A 26,492-nucleotide genomic window follows, 5' to 3' on the forward strand; every position below is an offset into this window, starting at 1 on the left:
GAAGTAATAGTCATGGAATTGCGGAATTAACAAGAGCAGACATGTTAATGATATGCAAATGATGAAAAATGGAAATGCTGAATAAATAAAGATGTTTTGAAAATTTTGCGTATGAGCGCCGTATGCACAAGTAGAGCATGCACGTTATGGAGGCTCAGTTTCCCCTGCACTCACGGTTGGGAGATCCATGTATACAATATGGTGTATGGATCCTTGCACTTTCTACAACACATTTCTGTATCTATTTTCTACATGAAGGCAACTAAATATGATAATTAATTCTACTATATTATTTATCCAAATTGTATTTTTAATTTAAGTGTGAAAAAAAAAGTTCAAGGGAAATTGCAGTACCGTGGATTGCATTACCGTCACAGTTTATTAAACATGGGGTTATTCAGTTTGGAAAAAATGATCTTTCTATACCTACAACTGTAACAAGCTGCACCTACTACATCTAAATGATAGAAGGTTTTATCATTATTGTAGAATTGATTCTTCACTGTGAGAGCAGTGAAATTATGGCACTCTCTGCCACATCATGCTGTTATGGTAGATTTGATAAAGGTATTCCGGAGGGACCTGGTTGCCTATCTATAATATTTTTTTACGGAGGCAGATATTTTCTTTAGAACAGTTGTTCTAAGCCTGTACCTCAAATTTTAAAACTGAATGAGAAAGAATCCGGTCGAGGAGGTAGTTCACTCCACATGTGGGCTCCATGTTTTGGGTATTCAGCATGTTGGGAAAATTCTCCTGAGTTAGACATTAATGGGGTTGACCACCACTCTTTTTTGAATAGTATATTTCCATATGTAATTTAAAAATAATAGATACTCACCTCCTCCATCAGCGCCATTCTAGCGATGGTAACGTCGGGCCTTCCGGGGCTCACAAGGCATTGTTATTCCACATGAGCACTGCAGCCAATCAGCGGCCATTAATGGGCTGCAGTTCTCACCTGTCCTTTGAACATCTGAGCATCATCTGATGGAAGTATGGGCAGAGGAGCTTATTAGCTGCTGTTTAAGGCAGAAAAATAATCCGTGAACTCTTGAGACCTAGCACAGGACACCACTAGAATGCCACCAGAGGAGGTGAGAATCTGTTATTTTTTTATTTTACACTAGGGAATATAATATTTAAGGTCTTGCTGGACTAGTGGACAACCTTATTAATTTGCCGACTGTTATGGGTCCAAGAGGTGGGACAGCCAACTATCAGCAAACAAGCCTAGAGCAGACTTTTGCCTCAACCGGGCAGCATGGTGGCTCAGTGGTTAGCATTGCAGCGCCAGAGTCCTGGGTTCAAATCCCACCACGGACAACATCTGCAAGGAGTTTGTATGTTCTCCCCGTGTTTGCGTGGGTTTCCTCTGGGTACTCCGCTTTCCTACCACATTCCAAAAGACATACTGATAGGGAATCTAGATTGTGAGCCCGATCGAGGACAGCGATGATAATGTGTGCAAACTGTAAAGCGTTGCAGAATAATTTAATGAAGTCCCTATCAGTATGTCTTTTGTAATGTGACAATCTAAAGATTATCATTATTATTATTAACTGCAATAAAAAGCTTCTTTGATTATACTTTCAATTAAGCTTAATATAAAGTAAAAGTATTCTGTTGGAAACTGATTTTTTGGGGGTCATTCAAAGTGACTATATAGGCGATAAAACACATTTTGGCTTTATGTTATATTATGCTTCAAGCCTTACAGAGATCTTCTCACTAAAAGCATTGTAAAGGAATAAAAGTGTGGACATTTGGGCATTCTCTATGCTGCCGGAGAGGTTTCCGATGTACTTGAGCCCTAAGGTGGCTACATGCCTCCTGGCTTACCTGATGTTTACATTTCAGAAGGCTTCACATGAAGAAGGCATGCCTTTCCCTCTATGGCAACCATTCACAATGTTACGGTAATCCTTTTTGCGTATGTTGAGAATACTTCTGCCCAGACTTGTTGCTTGAAAGTCCCATTGTTCATCTTAGAACCTCACTTATTAGTGAACAGAAAACAAGTGGGTGGTCTAAACACCATGCTGCTATTGTTCCTATACCAGATCTCATATTTTGTGGTGGATTCCATGATTGATATTTGGCTGCAAAATGTATATATGTATACTTAGTGTCTAAACAAAAAATGTTCATTAATGGCTTATAACTTTGTCCAAAATATGGTCACTTTTTAAAACCAATTACCTATTAACTTGTGCTCTTTAATATTGATTGGTTTCATTTTTGGTGGGTTTAGGACACCTAAAAGATTTTCCTTTGATTTTATAAATTAGATCAAATTCAAACATCCATGAAACACTAATTAATGCAATGTAACCATATACTGGGTTCAAATGTTAACCCAGTAAAAAGTAGTGAAATTCAACATAATCTACAAATTAATCCTTTATTAGAAAAAAATTCAAATATAAGGGGAGAGGGACACAGGTCTATGTCCACACATTTCATCAGTGGTACAATTGCAGGTAAAGCTCTCGTCTTGATCTCGACAGCATGGTGGTCTCCACACCTCCAGCCACAGCCCCTTTGCCAAACAACAGCCTCCATTACATAAGCTGTAACCAAACCCAAAAGGTGAGGTATGTGGGTAGCCAGACCCGCCCATCTCTCATAGCTACCCACAACCCGGACCCAGGTGCACTAAACAACATCTTAGTGCTCATGTGCACTAAAGCAAAATACTCCGGGTTGCATCGCAGGAAGCAGCCATCTCTGCGACACATACCTCACATCGATTATACGGCCATTTGCCTCCTTACACACCATTATAATGTATCGGTAGTGCGCATTGCTCAACCGCTGCTCCATTAATTCTTTATAGAACTGCTGGAAAACAACCAAGTGAAGAGCTCGGCAGTTTCAAAGGGAAGGAAAGAGGCAGCGGTCAAGCATGAGCACTGCCGATCCATTCTAATGGGGAGAAAGAATCGAGCCGTGGTCTGGCATCTGTTGTGAAATTGGTTTTTGGGCTCCCCCGGTGGTCGCTGGTGGTACTGGACTTGTGTGCTTCACTTTCTCTGTTCACCTGTTTCCATCAGGATATGGGTGTATCCTATTTAGCCTTGCTGCTCAGTTATTCTAGTGCCGGCCATCAATGTAACCAGAGCCTTTCTGTTGCATGTTCCTGCTTCTAGACTACTATCAGCTAAGTTGGACTCTTAGTCCTAAGTTTGTTTGCATTTTTGTTCCAGTTCACAGTTATGTTATGTTTCTGTAGCTAGAAGCTCTTGTGGGCCGAAATTACCACTCCGGTGTCATGAGTTGACACATGAGTCTTAAAGTAATTTCTGGATGGTATTTTAATAGGGTTTTCAGCTGACCGTGAAGTTCCCTTTTGTATCTTCTTACTATCTAGTAAGCGGACCTCGCTTTGCTGAACCTACCTTCATACTGCGTATGTCTTTTCCTCTGAACTCACCATCAATATATGTGGGGGGCTTCTGTCTCCTTTTTGGGGGAATTTCCCTAGAGGTAAGCCAGGTCTGTTTTTTCCTCTATTAGGGTTAGTTAGTTCTCCGGCTGGCGCTGGGCGTCTAGGGATAAAACGTAGGTACGTCACCCGGCCACTGTTAGTTGTGTGGTAGGTTTAGCTCACGGTCAGCTCGAGATTCCATCACCCAAGAGCTAGTCTGTTATTTAAGTTCTCTGATGTTCCCTTGCCATTGGGAACCATGACAGGCATCTGACATTAGGATTTTCCAATATGCCGAATGTTGTGGGTCCAAGAGGTGGGACACCCAACTATCAGCAAGTTATCAGCGATCCGCTTCTGTGTGTCACCCATATTATTGTCACTACACAGCCCCTATAAGTTTTTCAGCTGCTGATACAAGACTAATAAAGCTTTAAAAGTGGAAAGCTCTCGTCTTGATCTCGACAGCATGATTCTTTCAGTGTATAGCACTATGGCACTTTATGCCCTCCATATAAGGTAATTGCTTTGTATTGAGACTTGCCTCATCATTACAACACTCCCCATATCTACACCAGATGGAAGGATATAATAGGTGCTCTTCATGTTTTGATCATTATACAGTCAAGGCTGAAAGTGTTGGCACACTTCAAATTGTTCCAGAAAATGAAGCATTTTCTCCCAGAAAATAGTTACAATTACTCATGTTTTGTTATACACATGTTTATTTCATTTGTGTGTATTGGAACAACACAAGAAATGAGAAAAAAGGCAAATTGGACATAAAATATTTTCCTTATTGTATCACTTACGCTATATTTCGATTCTAGGGAACATTACTACAATTACATGTGTTTTTGTTATACACATGTTTATTTCCTTTGTGTTATTCACAAAATTGAGAAAACAAGGCAAATTGGATATAATTTTACACAAAACCCAAAAAAATGGGCAGGACAAAATTGTTGGCACCTTTTAAAAATTGTGGGTAAATAACTTTGCTTCAAGCATGTGATGCTCGTTCAAACTCACCCGTGGCAAGTAACAGGTGTGGGCCATATGAAAAGCACACCTGAAACCAGATAAAAAGGGAAGAAGTTGAAAGAGAACTGTCTGAGGACTTAAGACCCAAACTTGTTGAAAAATATCAACAATCTCAAGTTTACAGCCCATCTCCAGAGATCTTGATGTTCTTTTGCCCACAGTGCGCAACATAATCAAGAAATTTGCAACTCATGTCAATGTAGTCAATGTGCCTGGATGTGGACGGCAAAGACAAATTGATGATGATTTGATGAGGTTGATCACGAATTGATGAGGTTGCAATGCAGGATAGTATAGATGGTGGATACGCAGTCCCAATCAAGATCCAAAGAAATTCAAGCTGTCCTGCAGGCTCAGGGTGTATCAGTGTCAGCGCGAACTATTGGTCAACATTTCAATGAAATTAAATGCTATGTCAGAAGACAAAGCAGGACTCCTGTGCGGACACAGAGACAAAAAAATCTAGACTGCAGTTTGCCAAAATGTACATGGGTAAGCCAAAATTCTTCTACAAATCCATCTCGTGAACACATGAGACCAAGATAGAGATGTTTAGTAAAGCATGTCATTCTACTGTTTACCAAGAATGGAATGAGGCCAACAAAGAAAAGAACACAGTACCTATAGTCAAATATGGAGGAGGTTCATAGATGCTTTGGGGATGTTTTGCTGCCTTTGGCACTGGGTGCCTTGACTAAGTGCAAGTCATCATGAAATCTGAAGATGACGAAAGGATTTTGGGTTGCAATGTAATACGCAGTGTCAGAAAGCTGAGTTTATATCCTAGTTTATGGGTCTTCCAGCAGGACAATGACTTCAAACATACTTCAAGAAGCACCCAGAAATAGATAGAAACAAACGCTGCAGAGTTCTGAAGTGGCCAGCAACGTGTCCAGATCTAAATCCCATTGAACGCCTGTGGAGAGATCTTAAAATTGCTGCTGGGAGAAGGCATCCATCCAATATGAGAGACAAGGAGCAGTTTGCAAAAGAAGAGTGGCCCAAAATTCCAGTTGAGAGGTATAAGAAACTTGCTAATGGTTATAGGAAGTGATTGATTGCAGTTATTTATTCCAAAGGGTTTGCAACCAAATATTAAGTTGAGGGTGCCAACAATTTTTTTCAACTCATTTAGGAGTTTTGGGGTGAAACTATGTCCAATTTGCCTTTTTTCTCAGTTTGTGAATAACACAAAGGAAATAAACATGTGTGCAACAAAACACATGTAATTGCAATAATTTTCCATAGAAACGTATTATAAGTGCTACAATAAGGAAAACAGTTTTTTTTTATCTTTGCACTAAATGCACTTTACAAATGCTATGGTCTCAAACAGTATGCAACCAATATAGCAAAAAGAACTTCCATCTTTCAAGATGCATTTCATTACAGTGCTCTTAGGCCTTGCATTAAGAGGAATGATTTAAAGGATGTATTAGGCGTCCTTGGTCAGTTTAGGGTTTTTGCTCATATGCTTTACCCCATTACTGTTTGTGTTTGGAGAAAACACTACTACTTAATAACCTTAAAGGGAACCTGTCACCTCCCAGGGCCTATTAAGGTAAAAAATCCACCTTCTGCAGCACTAAGGCATTCTGTGAAGGTGGCTGTTATGTTTTATATTCCTATTACCACAGAAATAATCACTTTTAGAAATTTGGCGCCGTACCTGTATTGAGTCCGGGGGGTACGTTTTCTCCCCCTGACTACAGCGCCTCGCATCCGTCCATCATCCTCCTTTCTCCGGGTGCCGCCTCCTCTTTGTCTCCCCACGTTACCGGCGCCTGCGCTGTGCAATCATTTTTCGGGCATGCGCCGTGCATGCTGCCCTCGAACTTAGATCAATTGATGTACAGAGATCGCGCCTGCCCCAGATCCTGCCCCACAGTGTGTTATGATTTATTCACACTGCAGGGTTGGGAATCTGGCGCCTGCGCAGTGAGTCTCTCTGCGGCTGTCCCCATCTCCCTCCTGCGGGGCTGGTTATCTGGCACCTGCGCAGAGGGACTCAGTGCGCAGGCGCCAGATTCCCAGCCCCACAGTGTGAAAAAAGTAGCAATGGACCTAATGTAATAGAAAAAAAAACATACCACAGTATTTGGCAGTATGAACGTGGAAGCTGCAAGCGACAGCATCAACAGCACTACTGGCACCAGTTGTTGGCAGGAATACTACCAACTACAGAACACAGTTGGCCTTCTTAGCCTCCAGCGTGTTAGTGAGGGAGAAGCCGAGGATGTTATGGAAGGTATGGCACATTAATCATATCAGTGACAGCAGGATGATGTTACCTCTTACAGTGACACCATCAGTTTAAGTCAGAGATCTGCATAGTCCTATTCCTACAAGATCATAACAGTTAATTTACATAGTGGACTTTTAATTCCAACAATGACATCTCTATTTGTTCTTCAAAGCCATTGCACCCTGTGGGTTACAGAAAATGTTTTACACAGCAACTTCTTCCAGCTTATTTATTGGTTTAGATGAACAATTGACATTTGGACTTGGATGAGATGGAGGACATGGTTCAATTTCTTATTTGTTTTTGGTGGCTCTATTAGCTGTGTGTGCAAATGGCACTTTGTAAGTTTTTGACATCTAAAAACGGATATGATGCTGATGTAGAAACAGATGCCCAATCATCAGCTTGCTCAGCCTGTTGGGCACACTTTTTTCCTGAAGGCAATCTGTGCTTGTCTTCAATATTACATTAGTACTTATTTTGGCATTATTATAGTTAATATAATATATTATAATTTATATTATTATTATATTGTTGCAGCTGTCAATGATAACTCCCTCACAACCAGCACAAGGGACATGTGACAGGACCCCACCATCCTCGGCTATAACCCATGCCTGGAGATGCCATTTATAGGAGGAAAATTATTAGTTTTTTTAAATACAAGTTCATGTTGTTGTGAAAAAGTATCTTACTTACTGGGAAATATACAATATATTACACAATAATTATTTTTAATATATTATTCTACAAATAAAAGTCATACCAATCTAACTGTTCACCACAATTTGGTGAAATGTAAGCGACAATGTGATCTAGTTACGTCAAAACTGTGACTCTCAGGAGTTGTCTGGGATGAAATATCCCTTTAAAAAAATCAGTAGATTTTTACATACGAGGTTAGGTTTCTATAACCTATAATTCCTTGTACTTTAAAATATACACAGGATTTTGTAAGGAGTAATCAAGGTCTGTTGAAATACTGTAAACCAGTTTGGTTTGAACAGGAAGCAAATAGTTTAGAATGGTGTGTTGCTATTTTTTTTCCATGGATAAAGTTTTATGTGAAAGGAGCCATTCTTCATGTTTCCACCGCTAGACCGGTCTAGGATCTTAGTCACACAGGTGCTGATATCCTCCCACTTTTCTTTCTGTGACTCAGTCACCCATGATCTCTGGTATGTGTTTTGCAATATACAGTAATGACACAACAAAGCAGCAAAACTATCCTTTTTAGCATGATTATAAAACAAATACAAGTTAAATACCACCTCGGCTGTAAAACCACCAGCCCACACAAATAGACAAATGATAGCAACACGTGACGAGAAGAAGAAGGTTATATTTTGGTAACAAAGGCCTCTGATTACATCTAAATGACCAAGGAGCAGTCTGAAATTCAACTTGTTCCTCTAAGGGCATGAAAAACAAGATATTGCCTTGACATTGACTTAACAAGTTTGTACAAAGTTTTAAAACGAACACATATCCCCATTTAGATGGGACTCTGCAGATCTTTGTGGTATGAGCCCCAGTGATCAGCAAGTTTTCATCTAACCTATGGATAAGAAATAACTTTAAAACTTAGTACAAACACGTTAATCATAATGTCTTGAATTATACATACACTACAATCATAAGTCTGGAGGAGCACTAACATATTGGTTGCACTTCCTTCCATATTATTTATGTACCTTCCAAGAGCTCTTCTCTACAGAGAAATAGTATTAGCAAAAGACAAACTTGGATTGACTTCTCGTTAGTTATCCCATGTAGCAGATCCCACAGGAACCTTTGTCTTCACCCATTAACCACTACACAGCTACCTGGATTTACAACAAACCCCCTGGGTTGCATCCATGATGTAGCTGCTGGCTGGAAGAGTGGTCAAACAAGTTGGGTTAGTAACTAGAGGGACAGAATCAGAGATAGATTAAAGGGAACCTGTCACCAGGTTTGGCCGATATGAGCTCCCGCGTTCGACTTTCAGTGCTTTTCCATAGCATTCTATAATGCTGTAGGTAAGCCCCTGATCCAACCTGCAAGAGAAGAAAAATACGTTTTAATATACTCACCTGAGGCCCGGTCCGGTCCGATGGGTGTCGCAGGTCCTGGTCTGGCGCATCCCATCTTCTTATGATCACCGCCCTCCTGCTTGCTTCATAGGGATGACGCGTCTATGCATCATCCACACAGGCTCCCCGGCATCGCGCTCCTGCGCAGGCGTACTTATCTGTCCTGTTGAGGGCAGAGCAAAGTACTGCAGTGTGCAAGTGCTGGGAAAGGTCAGAGAGGCCCAGCGCCTGCGCACTGCAGGAATTTGCTCTGCCATCAACAGGGCAGATAAGTATGTGCAGGAGTGCTATGCCGGGGAGCCTGTCAATCAAGCAGGAGGGTGGCATCTCAAGAAGATGGGAGGCGCCAGACCAAGACCTGCGAAACCCATCGGACCGGACTGCCCCACAGATGAGTATAATAAACTTTTTTTCTTCTCTTCCAGGTCAGATTGGGGGCTTATATACTGCATTATAGAATGCTGTAGATAAGCCCTGAAAGGTGACGGATGTAATTCGTATCTGCCAAAACTGGTGACAGGTTCCCTTTAAGTATATAAACTGGAGTAAGATAAATAGCTGGGGTCAAATATAAGGAGGTCAGTTAAGAGTGAAGTCAAGCAAGCCAGAGTCCAACTCAGGATGGAATATGGAGAATATGAGGTCAGAATCAAGCAAAGTCATACACAGGAGATCAGCAGACAAATATCAGAGATGTATGAGGTAAATCAAATAATATTTCCTATCAGATTGCTAGGAGGTTAAATAGGATGTGGTGCTTACAAACTTGCCACAAATAGGAATTGATTACCTTTACTGAGCACACACATACACTCTTGGCAGTGCCCGCATCACCCAGTGAATGCTGCCCCCTCCATCACCAGCTCTGCTTGCAAAGTACAGTGGCGGACAAAAGTTTGGCTTTTTTTAAAAGTGTGATTACTTCTGTCTGATTGTTGTGATGCCGTTTTCCTGGTGATGATTTGAAAGTGCATGAAGTTGTCATCATGCAAGACCTTAAATGTAACCAAAATGTTTTGGAATTTACAGTAGGTATGGTCATTTAATTAATGAAAACTGACTGCCAGAAGTTTTGCATATACTATTAATTGATCACAACATAGAGAGTAATTCATTGATTACAATGCCATTTAGTATTTTGTAGCATAACCTCTTACACTAGTTACTGCACCACGCCGATGGAGAACTGAAGCCACTAGGGTATTCAAGACATACTGAGGGATCTGGCTCCATTCCATTTTCAAAACTGCAATTCATCTGTATTGCTATGGATATGGGCCCCAACTCCTCACCCTAACTCATCCCAAAGGTGCTCTAAAGGGTTTAAATCAGGTGATTGTCTTGGCCACTGCAACAGGCGAACATTTTTCTTTGCTAACCAATTTTTTACTAAATTGGATGAGTGCTTAGTATCATTGTCTTGCTGGAATTTTCAGCCCCTACCTACTTTGGTTTTACCATGTGGCAGCATTACATTCTCCAGTATATCCTTGTACATGGTAGCATTCATATTTCCATAAATTCTATGCAGAAGGCCATTGGCAGATGCAGAAAAGCAGCCTCAAACTTTGACATGGCCACCACCATGTGTCACTGTAGGTGTTTGGCACCTTACATCATTACGTTTTCCAATTGGGCGGTATATATAGTGCTTGCCATCACTACCAAACAGATTGAACTTGGATTAATTCGACCATAACACCTTAGACCAATCTGACTCTTTGCATTGGCTGTGTTCTTTGGCAAACTCAAGTCAGACCTTCCGATTCCTTGCAGAGATGAAAGGTTTCTTGACTGGAAGTCGTGCATTCAACCCTACTGCTCTTAGCCATCGCCTCACAGTTTGGTGACTAACTTTGCCTCCATATTTGTTCATTTCATGCAAAATCTGAACTGCACTTTTATGGACATCAGATACTGACTTTTTTCTTAACATTATGATCAACTTTGGAAGATTTCCGTGGTTGTCCACATCTAGGTTTGCCAGCTGTTCTACAAGCTTCTTTTTCTTTCTTTATTAACACTTGATTCTGAGAACAGTTGAATTTCATAGTTACCTCTTTTTGGCTTTTGCTTGACTTTACTCTCAGAAAAATAAGCTTCCTGACATCAGGTGATAAATTTGGCTTTCTCTTTGCCATGTTTTAACACACAAACAAAACAAAAACTAAAATTTTAAGCAAAATTTGACTACCCATGACAAAATATGCAAAAACATTTGGCTGAGCAAATGTCGAAAACCAACACATGAAGGGATAAAACAATGTTAAATACAATTTTCATCCTTATTTGCTTCTGGTTTAATAAAATCACAAGAGAAACGGCATTACAACAACCAGACAGAAGTAATCACACTTTAAAAAAACGAAACTTTTGGTCGTTACTGTAAGTGTGATAGTGCCTGGTGACGTAGGCAAATGTCAACTCGCTGGAGTAGGTTCATGTAAGGATATAACATGGTGACACTGTTGGAGGCAAAGTAGTTACTAGAGGATCTGGTTAGCTGGTGTAATAGAACTGATATTGATATAAGTGAGAGCTATTTAACTTAACCCCTTCATGACCTTGGGATTTTTCGTTTTTCCGTGTTCGTTTTTCACTCCCCTCCTTCCCAGAGCCATAACTTTTTTATTTTTCCGTCAATTTGGCCAAGCGAGGGCTTATTTTTTGCGGGACGAGTTGTACTTTTGAACGACATCATTGGTTTTAGCATGTCGTGTACTAGAAAACGGGAAAAAAAGTCCAAGTGAAATTGCAAAAAAAGTGCAGTCCCACACTTGTTTTTTGTTTGGCTTTTTTTGCTAGGTTCACTAAATGCTAAAACTGACCTGACATTATGATTCTCCAGGTCAGTACGAGTTCATAGACACCTAACATGACTAGGTTATTTTTTACCTAAGTGGTGAAAAAAAATTCCAAACTTTGCTAAAAAAAAAAAAAAAAAATTGTGCCATTTTCCGATACCCGTAGCGTCTCCATTTTTCATGATCTGGGGTCGGTTGAGGGCTTATTTTTTGCGTGCTGAGATGACGTTTTTAATGTTAGCATTTTGGTGCAGATACGTTCTTTTGATCGCCCGTTATTGCATCTTAATGCAATGTGTTGGTGACCAAAAAAACGTAATTCTGGCGTTTCGAATTTTTTTGTCGCTACGCTCTTTAGCAATCAGGTTAATGCTTTTTTTTTATTGATAGATCGGGCAATTATGAACGTGGCGATACCAAATATGTGTAGATTTGATTTTTTTTTATTGATTTATTTTGATTGGGGCGAAAGGGGAGTGATTTAAACTTTTATATATTTATTTTTTTCACATTTTTTTTAACTTTTTATTTTTAACTTTTGCCATGCTTCAATAACCTCCATGGGAGGCTAGAAGCAGGCACAGCACGATCGGCTCTGCTACATAGCAGCGATCTACTGTTCGCTGCTATGTAGCAGAAAATCAGGTGTGCTGTGATCGCCGACCACAGGGTGGTGCTCACAGCTGCCGGGGATCAGTAACCATAGAGGTCTCAAGGACCACTATGCTTACAATACTGAAGCATCGCCAACCTCCGATCATGTGATGGGGGTCGGCGATGGCGTCATTTCCGGCCGCCCACGGTAGTTAAATGCCGCTGTCTGCGTTTGACAGCGGCATTTAACTAGTTAATAGGCGTGGGCAGATCGCGATTCTGCCCGCGCCTATTACGGGCACATGTCAGCTGTTCAAAACAGCTGACATGTCCCGGCTTTGATGCGGGCTCACCGCCAGAGCCCGCATCAAAGCGGGGCTTCTGACCTCGGACGTACTATCCCGTCCGAGGTCAGAAAGGGGTTAATATTTAAGCTTTTTATGTTTTTTTCTGATATCTATTAGATGCCCTAAGTGAAATGAAGCTGGTTCATTGAAAGATTCCCTGGTACTTTAGTTTCAACTATTGCACATGGGAATTATCATTTCCTTTCACATGCTCAGGCTAATTCGTCTTAGTTTGTTAATAGCTGAGCCCATTTACATAGAGAAATTACTGTAAATGCCGAGAGTCACAATAATTTATAATGTTGTTTGCCTACATCAATAAGCACAATGACTTTTGCTAGATTGGATTGCTGGAGTATCCATAAGGGTGTGTTCACAGGTCATAAAAATAAACCTGAAAAAAATTAATATCTTTCACACAATCTTTTTCGGCATCCTCCACGATAAAGTGTAATATGTGAATACACGAAACGCGCGTCGGGGGCCCTGGGGTGGTTTCCTAACTGACTTCTTCTGTATCAACTTGAGTCATTGCATGCTTATAACTTTCACACACAAAAGGTTCATTCATTTCATAATAAAGGCTATGAGATCATGATTGCCATTTTTGTTGTGGGTCTGGGTTATTAAATATTTTGCTTGACATTTTGGCACCATATACGTTATCAGACTTTTGCTGTGATAACTTTATTCTCTGTTCTTTTGTATTTTTCATTGCTGTGTTTTGTACCTTTGAAGTATTTAGGGACTTCAAATTTCCTCTTTTTCTTAACATAGTTATCAACTATAAAATACTCAAGGTAAAGTTTTATGCCGCATGTTAATCTCTTCTGCTTGCCATATCTTTGTTCTGTAGGTTACCAAAAAGTATCAGAAAGAAAAGCGTACACAAAAGCAAAAATATTATTCAGCATTGGAGCTGCATACACAGAACAGGAGAATATTTTAAGGAAGTTTTACGATTATACAATTTTTAGCCTTCAAGCTTCCATGGATTTTCTCACCATCCTTGCTCCAGAGCGGGCTCTCCACCTCTCCTCTGCTCCCGGTAATTGTTTACAGGGTGCAGCCGTGATGTCACAAATACACATTACCACTGCAGCCAGTACACAATTACCAGGAGTAGTGATGCAGACAGGAGCCGTTGAGTAAGCCTGTTTGCTATATTTAACCCTTGGAAGTCTGCAGGCTAAAAAAAATCCAAGACTGCTTGTGGAAATTTTTATTTAAACAATTAAACTATTTATTTTAAAAGTGCAAATACCCTATAAGCTCCCATAATTGCATGGGGAAGGCAGGGATGGCGTTATTCTTCTCCTTCTCAGCATAATATAAATAACATAAATTACCAATATTTCAACAATTATGGAGTTTTCTGATTTTTAAAAAGTGTGTTCAAATTTTTAACTTATTTCACTTACTAATGTATAGTCTGTATCTAAATTTCCTCTGTAAGGGTACCGTCACACAGTACCATTTTAATCGCTACGACGGCACGATCCATGACGTCGCAGCGATCGTATGATTATCGCTCCAGCGTCGTAGACTGCGGTCACACGGTGCAATCACGGCGCTGGAGCGATGCCGAAGTCCCCGGTAACCAGGGTAAACATCGGGTAACTAAGCGCAGGGCCGCGCTTAGTAACCCGATGTTTACCGTGGTTACCAGCGTAAACGTAAAAAAAACAAACAGTACATACTTACATTCCGGTGTCTGTCCCCGGCGTTCTGCTTCTCTCCACTGTGTAAGCGCCATAGCCGGAAAGCACAGCGGTGACGTCAGACGTCACCGCTGTGCTCGCTTTCTGGCTGGCCGGCGCTCACACTGCAGAGAAGCTGAGACGCCGGAGGACAGACACCGGAATGTGAGTATGTACTGTTTGTTTTTTTTACGTTTACGCTGGTAACCACGGTAAACATCGGGTTACTAAGCGCGGCCCTGCGCTTAGTAACCCGATGTTTACCCTGGTTACAAGCGAACACATCGCTGGATCGCTGTCACACACAACGATCCAGCGATGTCAGCGGGTGATCAAGCGACGAAAGAAAGTTCCATACGATCTGCTACGACGTACGATTCTCAGCAGGGTCCCTGATCGCTGCTGCGTGTCAGACACTGCGATATCGTAACGATATCGCTAGAACGTCACGAATCGTACCGTCGTAGCGATCAAAATGGTACTGTGTGACAGTACCCTTAGTCATACTGCTTGTATGACCTCTGATCCTCATCATATGGGTATCTGCCCGCTCAAGAGAACAACGTCCTATGTTCCTTGTTTATATGGAGCGTCCACTCATTATGCAATAGAGCGAATTTAGGGCATGTTCACACAAAGTTTTTTAAGGCGTTTCTTAGAGCAAGTTGCCTGAAAAAGCGCTTAGAAAACGTTGGAAAGACTTCCCTTATTTCTTTGTAAAACCACTTTGCAGTTCAGGCTTTTGAGCATCTTTCAGTTCAGGTTTCTGTAAAAAAAAAACCTTCACGTTTCCAAAAATGCCAAATGGTTAAAAGAAGTGAGTGGAAAAATGTTTAGGCGTTTTCAGGTAAACAGGTAAAACAGAGAAGATTACATCTTAAAATTGCACTGTTTTATTATACAAGTATGCTCACAATACAAGTAGTCTCAGATGCAAATCAACACATTCTGCTTTTTCCGAAATATTGGCCTGCATAAGCTTATGCAAATGTAAAGTGGGCGAGAGTGGTAGTCTTGACTGAGTTGCTGTCCAGTTACGCTCTGGCACTTTACAGACAAATGGTGTCCAGTGTGCTATCAAGTCTGGAGAGCATCAGACTCACTTGTAGGCCACAGGCCTCAGCTGTCTCCAGGCTTCCATTCTCCGGAGATGCCGCCCACAATTCAGGGGACACCAAGTTCTTTACAACAGTCAAACGATTACTAGTCAATTCAAGTTCATCAGGTGGTGACAATTGTGATAGGGCACAGCATTTCATGTTTCTTCCATCATTAGTACAGTAACTCTTCAGCACTGCCAGTTGTTCGTCCTAGACTACCCCCAAGCCCTTTGACTCCATCAGCCTCAGAGATCTTCTTTCCCCTTCAGCAGTGCACCCGGGACCAGCGACATGCCCCCATGTAATTCCACGTCCACTGAGCTCAACGTGTCAGAAAACCAGGCCCGCTCCTTGGTTCCTGGATCGAGCCCTAGGCTCTAGACGTTACAGGAATGTGCATCAGGGATATCAGTATGGCCTCCCACTGCCTCGAACAATTGGTTCATGCTACCCCTAGCAACCTACTGCACCTGAACTTGACCTTGACACTGCACTTCTCTAACCACTCACTGGCAGAAGTGCCCCTCTATTATTTACACTAGTTCCCACCCACTGTGTTAGTTCTATTATTAAAGGGATTATCCACTACTAGGAAAACCCCTTCTTAAACTAAAATGTTCGGCCCTGATAGAATAAACAAACCTACACTCACCTCCCATGCCGGCTCGGTTCCCGCGTTGTCGAGTCGGCACTCACTCTCCCCGGGGCTGTGATGCGGTGAAATGACACATGATGTACGTTGTCCAATCAGAGCTGGCGTCACTGTCTCCGCCTGTCGAAATGAACATGAAGAAGAAGTCTGAGATGAGCTGTAGCCCGGACTTCCACTTCATGTTCAGATTGTCCGAAGACGGAGACAGTGACGCCAGTGCTGATTGGGCGCAGGGCATCACGTGTCATTTCACCGCATCACAGCCACAGGACCGAGAGTGCTAACACCGCAGGAAGAGAGTCAGCATGGGAGGTGAGTATAAGTTTGTGTTCAGAGGCAGGAACAGGGTAGGACAATCCACATCCCTACATAAGTGATGTATGTAGGTTTGAATATTAGACATCAGTTTGATTTTGTTTGCAATGAAACCAGTCACAGTGGTTATGAATGTCTATTTTTGATATTAGAAGGCCTTCGCCATGGAACAGAGATCCACACCAGCACTGGTTCATCTCATCCTGTATTGTCCCATGCAGAAAATGCTTTGTATATTTGATAAGATTTGCAGCAGCTGCTCGGGAGCTTTGAATTTGAACATTATTTGCACATAAATGGCCACAGCCTTCTTTGGCCGTCTTCCACCCCTGCCACACCCTATTCTCAACCTACAAAAGAAAGAATGAATGCCAGTATTCTGATAATGCAGAAAAAAAATCATTCTGGAAAAGGAAGTTTCCGGTAAGTTTCAGTGAGGTTTAAACTGCGACTAGGAGATTTGCTAGCTCTTCCAGGAATCCAAGAGGTTTTCTCTTGGTCTAATTGACTGGTAAATAGCACATAAGGGCAGCATGGCATATTGGCTTTCTGAGTGTCTACTCAGTTGATCTACCTGTGTAGAGGAATCCTGCAAGTGATACAAACCAATCATTGTTATGGAATATATGATTAACCCATGCTTAAAGGGGGTTTCCACTTTTAAAAGTAGTCCCAAAAAGATTTTAATTACCCCCCCCCCCCCACTTGAATCAAATGCCATCTCACCGTCACAGGCTCTTTTAGCTGCAGTAGTGATATCATGTTGTTAGTGCCCATCACCGCTGCAACCAATCACTGCTAAGTGGCCCGTGTCATTAACATCAGCAGAACTGCTGAGCTCTGTGATTGGCTGTGGAAGTGATGTATGCTGTGGTGGAGAGGCAGTGGTGAAGAGCTGGACCAGGGAAGGTAAATACTTTGGGATTTTCTTATTTTTCATGAGCGTATATTAAGCATATGACATGCATAATGTAGTTCTGTATCACCGAGTTTAATTAACCCCTTTCTGACCTCGGACGGGATAGTACGTCCGAGGTCAGATACCGCAGGGCTCCGGCGGTGAGCCCACATCAAAGCCGGGACATGTCAGCTGTTTTGAACAGCTGACATGTGCCCGCAATAGCGGCGGGTGAAATCGCAATTCACCCGCCGCTATTAACTAGTTAAATGCCGCTGTCAAACGCAGACAGTGGCACATAACCGGCGCTTCCGGCTGGAAATGAGCGCATCGCCGACCCCCGTCACATGATCGGGGGGCAGTGATGCTTCTGTATAGTAACCATAGAGGTCTTTGAGTCCTCTATGGTTACTGATCCTCGGTAGCTGTGAGCGCCACCCTGTGGTCGGCGCTAATAGAACACCTGCATTTCAGCTACATATCAGCGATCTGATGATCGCTGCTATGTAGCAGAGCCGATCGCGTTGTGCCAGCTTCTAGCCTCCTATGGAGGCTATTGAAGCATGGCAAAAGTAAAAGAAAAATGTAAAAAAAAATGTGAAAAAAATAAAAAAAAATATAAAAGTTTAAATCACCCCCCTTTCGCCCCATTCAAAATAAATCAATAAAAAATCAAACCTACACATATTTGGTATCGCCATGTTCAGAATTGCCCGATCTATTAATAAAAAAAGGATTAACCTGATCGCTAAACAGCGTAGCGAGAAAAAAATTCGAAATGCCAGAATTACGTTTTTTTGGTCGCCGCGAGTTTGCATTAAAATGCAATGACGGGCGATCAAAAGAATGTACCTGCACCAAAATGGTATAATTAAAAACGCCAGCTCGGCTCGCAAAAAATAAGCCCTCAACTGACCCCAGATCATGAAAAATGGAGACTCTACGAGTATCGGAAAATGGCGCAATTTTTTTTTTTTTTTTTATCAAAGTTTGGAATTTTTTTTCACCACTTAGGTAAAAAATAACCTAGTCATGTTAGGTGTCGTAATGACCTGGAGAATCATAATGGCAGGTCAGTTTTAGCATTTAGTGAACCTAGCAAAAAAGCCAAACAAAAAACAAGTGTGGGACTGCACTTTTTTTGCAATTTTGCCGCACTTGGAATTTTTTTCCTGTTTTCTAGTACACGACATGCTAAAACCAACAATGTCATTCAAAAGTACAACTCGTCCCGCAAAAAATAAGCCCTCGCATGGCCAAATTGACGGAAAAATAAAAAAGTTATGGCTCTGGGAAGGAGGGGAGCGAAAAACGAACACGGAAAAACGGAAAATCCCAAGGTCATGAAGTGGTTAAAGAACACAGTGGTTCACATTCATGGAGACTAGGATAGCACACTATTCTATGTAAAGAAAATAATTCAAGCACATTGATTAGAAGGCACGAGCAGGCATATTTTTGCACCATTTTTATTTTTCTTCTTAATATTTTTGACTAAAATGTTATCTCGTTTCTGATTGCGCCTCCTGTTCAGTATTTTATATATGACTTGTGAATTTTTTTTTTTTTTAAAAGACTCAAATTTGTTGAACAACATCAATTGTGACTTCTTAGGTACAGAGTATGAAGTCATAGTACTTGAAATAAATGGTTTATCCATGGGGCAGTTGCTCTTTATAGTATTGCTCCACTAAAGGGGTCCTGTATAGCTGACAACCCTACACTTTAATAATAGCAATGTAAGGCATGTCACAAAGCGCTGTCTAAAGAAGATTGAGAAGGTTTATGGTGGTTTGTCATGCTGAAGATTACTCGTCACATAAACCAGGTACGCCGAGAACATGTATAAATAAATCATACATCTGTGAATTTCTAGATGATTACATTTGCTTCATTCATTATTACTATTGTAAATTCCAGGCAGTTTGATCACTTTATTGTGTTATCACTTTCTGGTGAATAATTGGTGAATTTCGCTTTTATCATGAAACTTTGCAGATTCTTTGGGCAGAATTCATCAAACTGTCATTTTTCCTGCCGGTCTTGATGAGGAGGTTGGGTTAGAGTGTAAGGCCCATGCCTCTTAGGGCCTCTTAATGGAGCAGGCGAGGCGTGAAGTGGCGTGTCCTTCTGCGTGGGATTCGTTACAAATGGCTTGATTAAGATTTGTGGGGTAAGGAACGTCACCATACTCCTTCCTACACACCCCCATTCCACCAAAAGCCACAACATTTTTGAGCAGCTTTGCGTTGCATTAATGGGCTGATATTACAACTTAGGCTACTTTCACACTAGCGTCGGGCTCGGCCCGTCGCCGTGCGTCGGGCCGAGGTCCCCGACGCTAGCGTTGTCCCCGCCGCACAACGGGGGCAGCGGATGCATTTTTCCAGCGCATCCGCTGCCCCATTGTGAGGTGCGGGGAAGTGCGGGGAGGTGGGGGCGGAGTTCTGGCGGAGTTCCGGCCGCGCATGCGCGGTCGGAAAAAGCGGACCGTCGGGAGCAAAAAACGTTACATGTAACGTTTTTTGCTCCCGACGGTCCGCCACAGCACGGCGCAACCGTCGCAGGACGGTTGCGACGTGTGTCATTGCGTCGCAAATGCATCGCTAATGTTAGTCAATGCAGAAAAAACGCATCCTGCAAGCACTTTTGCAGGATGCGTTTTTTCGGCAAAACGACGCATTTGCGACGTAATGCAGTTAACGCTAGTGTGAAAGTAGCCTTAGTCGTCTTTACTTAAGGAGGACTAAATGGTCTCATACATGGAAAATGCCACTGCAGTTTTTGATTGAGTTCTCCTCTATGCAGTGAAAGTTAAACATGCACTCCTCTGCTCTAATAAGTGTGTACGGGACTCCGACAGTCCCATAGACTTTGGCTAGATTCAATAAGACCGGGGTTATGTAAACAAGACTTAATGCTGCAATATGATGCACCAAATTTGATGCATCTTATCCAAGGTGTGCACCTCTCCAGAAATGTTACTACAGTCAAGGAGTGTGGGCTTAGGCCTCTTTCACATTAGCGTCGTGCACTGCACGTCGCTATGTGTCGTTCTGTAGAAAAAAACGCATCCTGCAAAATTGCTTGCAGGATGCGTTTTTTCTCCATAGACGTGAATTAGCGACGCAGTGCGACGCATTGCCACACGTCGCAACCGTCATGCGACGGTTGCGTCGTGTTGCGTTGAACCGTCGGCACAAAAAAAGTTAAATGTAACTTTTTTTGTGCGTTGTGTGCAGCATTTCCGACCGCGCATGCACGGCCGGAACTCCGCCCCCTCCTCCCCGGAGCTCAGAATGGGGCAGCGGATGCGTTGAAAAACAGCATCTGCTGCCCCCGTTGTGCGGCGCTTCCACACTATGCGTCGGTGCGCTGCAACGTCGCATAGAATCGTGCAGTGGACGACGCTAGTGTGAAAGTAGCCTTAGCTATATCCAGTCCCACCCCAACACTTCACCATCTCTGCCCATATTGGTGTAGAAACCCCAAACTCTCGTGATACGTGAAAAAATCACATTTTTGTGCAACTTTGCGTTGCCCAAAAAATTAAGAAACTTTTCAAAATGTTTTCTCTTGATCACTTTATTGAATAGGGTATATTGACTTTTAAATCAGATTCAAAACCCCTAAAGTGCAAAAAAACCAGTTGCTTCTTTGCTCGTTAGTAGGAACTTTGTTGTTTGGATTTTATAATTGCGAAACTTAAACCAAAATATGTCCACCTTGCTGCATGTATGGCTCATAACAAAAATGCCTTTTAGCTGTACTGGTGGCTTTATTATATTTTGGGCTAGTTTCAGATAACAGAATTTTTCTCATTTTTATATTTTCTGGGGGGCGTACAGGGCACACAACGTGAATCAGGGAATTTTTGGGCATTGTAATGTATGCAAATACAATATTCATTCTGCCATCATGTTCTTGTTCTTCCTCCCCGAACATTTCATGATTTAACAAGTAACTCAATGCTCCTATTTTTATATCCAGCCTTCAGTTCCTGGAGCAGACGTACTGTAGTAACAACCAGAAAACCGGCCAGCCAAGCTCCAGCACATAAAGCATTACAACCGGCATGTCTACATCGGGAACACGTACTAAAAGCTAATATATTTTTAATGAGCACAAAGAAGCTAATATTTCACAATACTTCACATCATGACAAGTTTATTGGTGGAACGGGAATGGAGTTCTTTATCCGCCTTAATATTCAGTAAATGGAACTATAAAACCCATATGGTAGAGTATTTTACCTTTTATCACACGCTAATCTACCTGTTTAGCGGTAAATTGCTGCATGAAGTAGGTTTTAACTGTTAAAAGTGATTTTTGGCATGACCACTAACTGTGGCCTTGTTCACAGTGGGGGGGGGGGGGATTTTTTCACTGCAGATTTGAAAAGTGATTTAGCAAGTGACACATCCCTTACAGACACTGTCGCTTCCTACCGAAGACCATGGCTGGTCGACACACACATAGTCTGCATCCTGAGAATCTGAGGCACAGATATTAAGGTCAGCCTTTAGATATTTTGCCAAGGATTTCACAAGAGTTCAACGGGAAAAATGTGAATGTACCCTTTACAGCAAAAGAAAAAAGAGATTTATAAAACGGCACCGCTTTTGGGCTAGACCTCAACATGCACGGTTGTTACCCTCTTCATTGGATTTCTGTTATACCGCACTTCTAGACTCTGGGTGCTCATCCAGAAAAACAAGACATTCCATGTGCAAAAAAGAAAAGATATAGAAAGCACTCACCGGTCCTTAAAACTTGATGCTTTATTCAGATACTAAAAATATCATGGCTTGGAGAATGGGTTAACAGGGTGTGCGAGCCAGTGCTGACGACGGCCGTTTCGCGCTGCGCGGCCCTGACCCGTTGAAACGCCATGCAGCGCGAAACGGCCGTCGTCAACACTGGCTCGCACGCCCTGTTAACCCGTTCTCCAAGCCATGATATTTTAAGTATCTGAATAAAGCATGAAGTTTTAAGGACCGGTGAGTGCTATCTATATCTATTATTATTTGTACATGGTACCCTTTACAGCACTTTGTACTTAATTAGCCCCGAGAACCATAGTTAAAGATTTGTAAAAACACACTAACATGAGTCTTGGAGGAAACTTAGTCAGGTCTCTGACTGTGTGCCATGAGGATTCAGAAGTATGCAGTCACATGGAGTGACACCATGGAGTGACATCATAGAGTGACATCATGGAGTGACATCATAGAGTGACATCATAGAGTGACACCATGGAGTGACATCATGGTGTGACATCATGGAGTGACATCATAGAGTGACATCATAGAGTGACATCATGGAGTGACATCATGGAGTGACATCATGGAGTGACATCGTGGATGACATCGTGGAGTGACTTCAGACTTTTATTCCAAATATGGACAACCCCTGTTAATTAATATGCAGCTACCATTGCTTGTACATATTTCCATTAATTTATACACATGGAATATACTCAGCACATAGACAGCAGCCCCTGCAAATGTATCTCATGGTCACTGACATGTCTCACAGTGGCACAGCATGGCGGTACATGATCATGCGATTGTACATCTGGCCCTCAGTTACACGCCTAGTCCTGTAGTAGATGTGGTCTTCAGTTATATTCTGTTGCTTGTACATGGAGTCTCTTAAACCTCATGGCTTTTTCTTTTCTGCCCTGATGTAACCTTTATAACTACAAGGTGGGGACAGTCGCAGAGCTTTATATTAAAGGAAAGGTGGATCAGATTTCATCATGCAGGAACAAGACATTTATTACTGCATATTCCTACAATAGATGTTGACTGTGTAAATACCTACTTTATGGCTTCATGCACACATAATTTGAACAGTATTTTTAGGCTCAAAAAAGTATATTTTGTTGCATTTTTTATGCGTTTTTAAAACTAATATGCTTTTAAACCAGTGGGGTTATTTTTTATTTCTGTTGCATTTGTAACATTATAAATCATGAGTTTCATAGATCATGTGATTCTAAGTTTTCTCCATGAATACAATCTTATGAAAGTGTTCAAGTTAGCTTCCGCAATAAAAACCAGATCTATTAAAATAAATCAGTATTCTGCTGTTTCTCATCATCATAGATTTGAATGGGAGAGTCTTATTGAAAAATACAGACCAGAATGGGACAGGCAGGGGGCTTATCTCAGACCGGGGACAGGGGTCACAGAAAAACAGATCAGAGAATCGCCCTATTGACTTCTATGGGTTTGTGTGCGCTGTCCTTTTAAAAAAGAACATTTGGTGAATAACCTTGATGAGCTTTGGGTAAATTTTTGACCCTGTGTATTTTTTGCTGCATCAAAAAGGATAGCGTCTAACAGTTCCAGCAAAATGAATGGCATTTATAGAGATCTCGTGACCACTGTTCTTCTTTTTTACTCAGCGTAAACTGACCTGAGGACTTCAAATCCTCAACATGCCAATTTCTCTTGCAGATAGCTGACATTTATGTGCGGATTTTCCCCATAAACTTACAATAAATGCAAAAAATCTGCAGGGAAGAAGCGCAAATGTGTCTTTAGTTTGTTTCTGCAAAGTAAACCCATCAAAAACGCACTAATATAGTTTTGTCAATGCTAAATACCAGAATCTATTAAAAAAAAACAGTTTTTTCTCAAAGCATGACATACCAAAGAGAGACAAAAACACAATAGAAACACATGCTAAAAACGCACACAAAAAAGGCAACAAAAAACACAATTAACCTCATTTAAATAATGGGTCGAAAACTCAACAAAAGCTCATCGTGGGAACATAGCCTTAGAATCATATGAACTGTAATGTCAAAACTGCAACACAAACACCACCAAGGAGGCAATACATGTTAATGTAAGTGTTTTTTAACACAAGAAAAAAAAAACATTAGAGGTCCAAACCTACAGCATGATGTGATTTCGAAAAAATGTTACAATGATATAAAACAAAGTGAAAATTTAAAAATAAAATAAAACACAAAAATGCTGTTTGTGAAGGTGCCGTACCCTTAAGGCATATCATTCACAGGTGATGAAGAGAGCTAAAAAATATGGCTTTACATTGAATTACCCATGTAAATTCTGGAACAATACTGAATAGATATTTGTACGTGATGTCGAGTTTTACATACTGGTGTACAAAGGAATCATTGTAAAGGCTTGAGATACAAATGACAATAAACTGCTATCTGCCTTGTAAAGTATATGCGCCCCATGTATTCAAGACAAAAATAGTGTTTTTATTCTTCTGGCAATCCCTTTAAGCTGGGCACATACATGATGATCTCGTGCAATCTTACATTACAATTTATAAGTATTAATATGTTTACAAGATAACAAAACGGTGTGCTTGAATGATAACCATGCACTGTGACTAGACACAATCATTTCTACCACTGAACAGTACAAACAGAAATAATAAAAAAAAAAAACATAATATTGAAAGAAATAAAAAAAATAATGCTCATTCAGTATAAATAAAATAAAAATAACTCACCAGCAGACGCTTGAGACTGCAGCTCAGGGAGGAACGGAGAGCAACTAGCACAAGAAAGGAGAGGAAGCGTCCTGTAATTGTAATGTGATGTCACTATTGGACCACAGCCCACAGTGAACTCTGTCACTTCTACAGTCCTTCCAGGCAGCCCAGAACATATGAGCTATTTATTCACATGACTTTTTAGATCAACAACCCCATGATTATTTCTGAGGAGGGACAAACAATTATCTACTTCTTCAAAATTGTAAAATCAAAAACAGACCTGGGTTAAACCAACACATAAATGAGGAACTACAGTTGTGTGAGCAAAATTGCCCCTTCCTGATTTCCTATTCTTTTGCACTTAAATGTTTCGAGTCATCAAACAAATTTAAAAATTAGAGCAAGATAACACAAGTAACACAAAATGCAGTTTTTAAATTAAGGTCTTTATTATTAAAGGAAAAAGAAATCCAAACCTACAGGGCCATGTGTGAAAACTGATTGCCACCCCCCTTTAAAACATAAATTACCATATATACTCGAGTATAAGCCGACCCAAGTATAAGCCAAGACCCCTAATTTTGCCACAAAAAACTGGGAAAACTTAATAACTCGTGTATAAGCCTAGGGTGGAAAATGCAGCAGCTACTGGTAAATGTCAAAAATAAAAATAAATACCAATAAAGTAAAATTAATTGAGACATCAATAGGTTAAGTGTTTTTGAATATCCATATTGAATCGGATCCCCATATAAAGCTCCATACAGTTTATGATGGGCCCCATAAGATGCTCCATATTAAAATAAGCCCCATATAATGCTCCACAAATGCTGATTATGGCCCCATAAGATGCTCCATACAGATATTTGCCTCATATAATGTTGCACATAGCCCCATACAGATATTTGCCCCATATAATGATGCACATGGCCCCATACAGATATTTGCCCCATATAATGATGCACATGGCCCCATACAGATATTTGCCCCATATAATGCTGCACATTGCCCCATAAGATGCTCCATACAGATATTTGCCCCATATAACGCTGCACATGGCCCAATAAGATGCTGCATACAGACATTTGCCCAATAAAACGCTGCACATAGCCCTATAAGATGTTCCATACATACATTTGCCCCATACGCTGTTGCTGCGATTAAAAAAAAAAAAAAGAATAAAAAAAAGACATACTCACCTCTCAGGACCCCGGCACTTGCTATATTCACCTGCTCCTCATTCCACCGTCGGCGCCGCTGTCTTCCCCGTCCTCTGCACTGACTGTTCAGGCACGTACACTAATAGCGTCCCTGCACTCTCTGACCTGAGCGTCAGTGCAGAGGACGGGGAAGATGCAGCAGTGCCGACAGTGGAAAGGGGAACAGCTGAATATCGCGCACAGCGTTATACTCACCTGCTCCTGGCGCGTGTCCCTGGTTCTTCGGCGCCAGCAGCTTCTTCCTGTAGTGAGCGGTCACATGGTACCTCTCATTACAGTAATGAATATGAACCCCACTCCACTCCCATAGGGGTGGAGCCGCATATTCATTACTGTAATGAATTTACGTAATTCAGTAATTCAGTAAATTCAGCACTGTTTTGCTGCTTCAGGACCTGGAAGACTTGCTGTGGTAAATGGACCCATGAATTCTGCTGTCTACCTAAAGAAATACTGAAGGAGAATATCCGGCCATCTGTTCATGACCTAAAGGTGAAGCCTCATGGGTTATTCAGCAGGAAAATGATCCAAAACACACCAGCAAGTACACCTCTGAATGGCTTAAGAAATACAAAATTAAGAC

General features: G+C 41.4%; 1 protein-coding gene across 1 annotated transcript in view; it reads right to left on the reverse strand.

The window, feature by feature from the left end:
• Window positions 1-24,845, reverse strand: part of LOC143786053 (LITAF domain-containing protein-like) — a 43,500-nt gene extending 18,655 nt beyond the window's left edge. Inside the window, exon 1 of the mRNA XM_077275232.1 lies at window positions 24,705-24,845. The gene's annotated coding sequence lies outside the window, so the exon portion shown is untranslated. The remainder of the gene's footprint in view (window positions 1-24,704) is intronic.
• Window positions 24,846-26,492: the final 1,647 nt, after the last annotated feature.

This window comes from Ranitomeya variabilis, chromosome 7, assembly GCF_051348905.1.
Source record: "Ranitomeya variabilis isolate aRanVar5 chromosome 7, aRanVar5.hap1, whole genome shotgun sequence".
NCBI lineage: Eukaryota > Metazoa > Chordata > Amphibia > Anura > Dendrobatidae > Ranitomeya > Ranitomeya variabilis.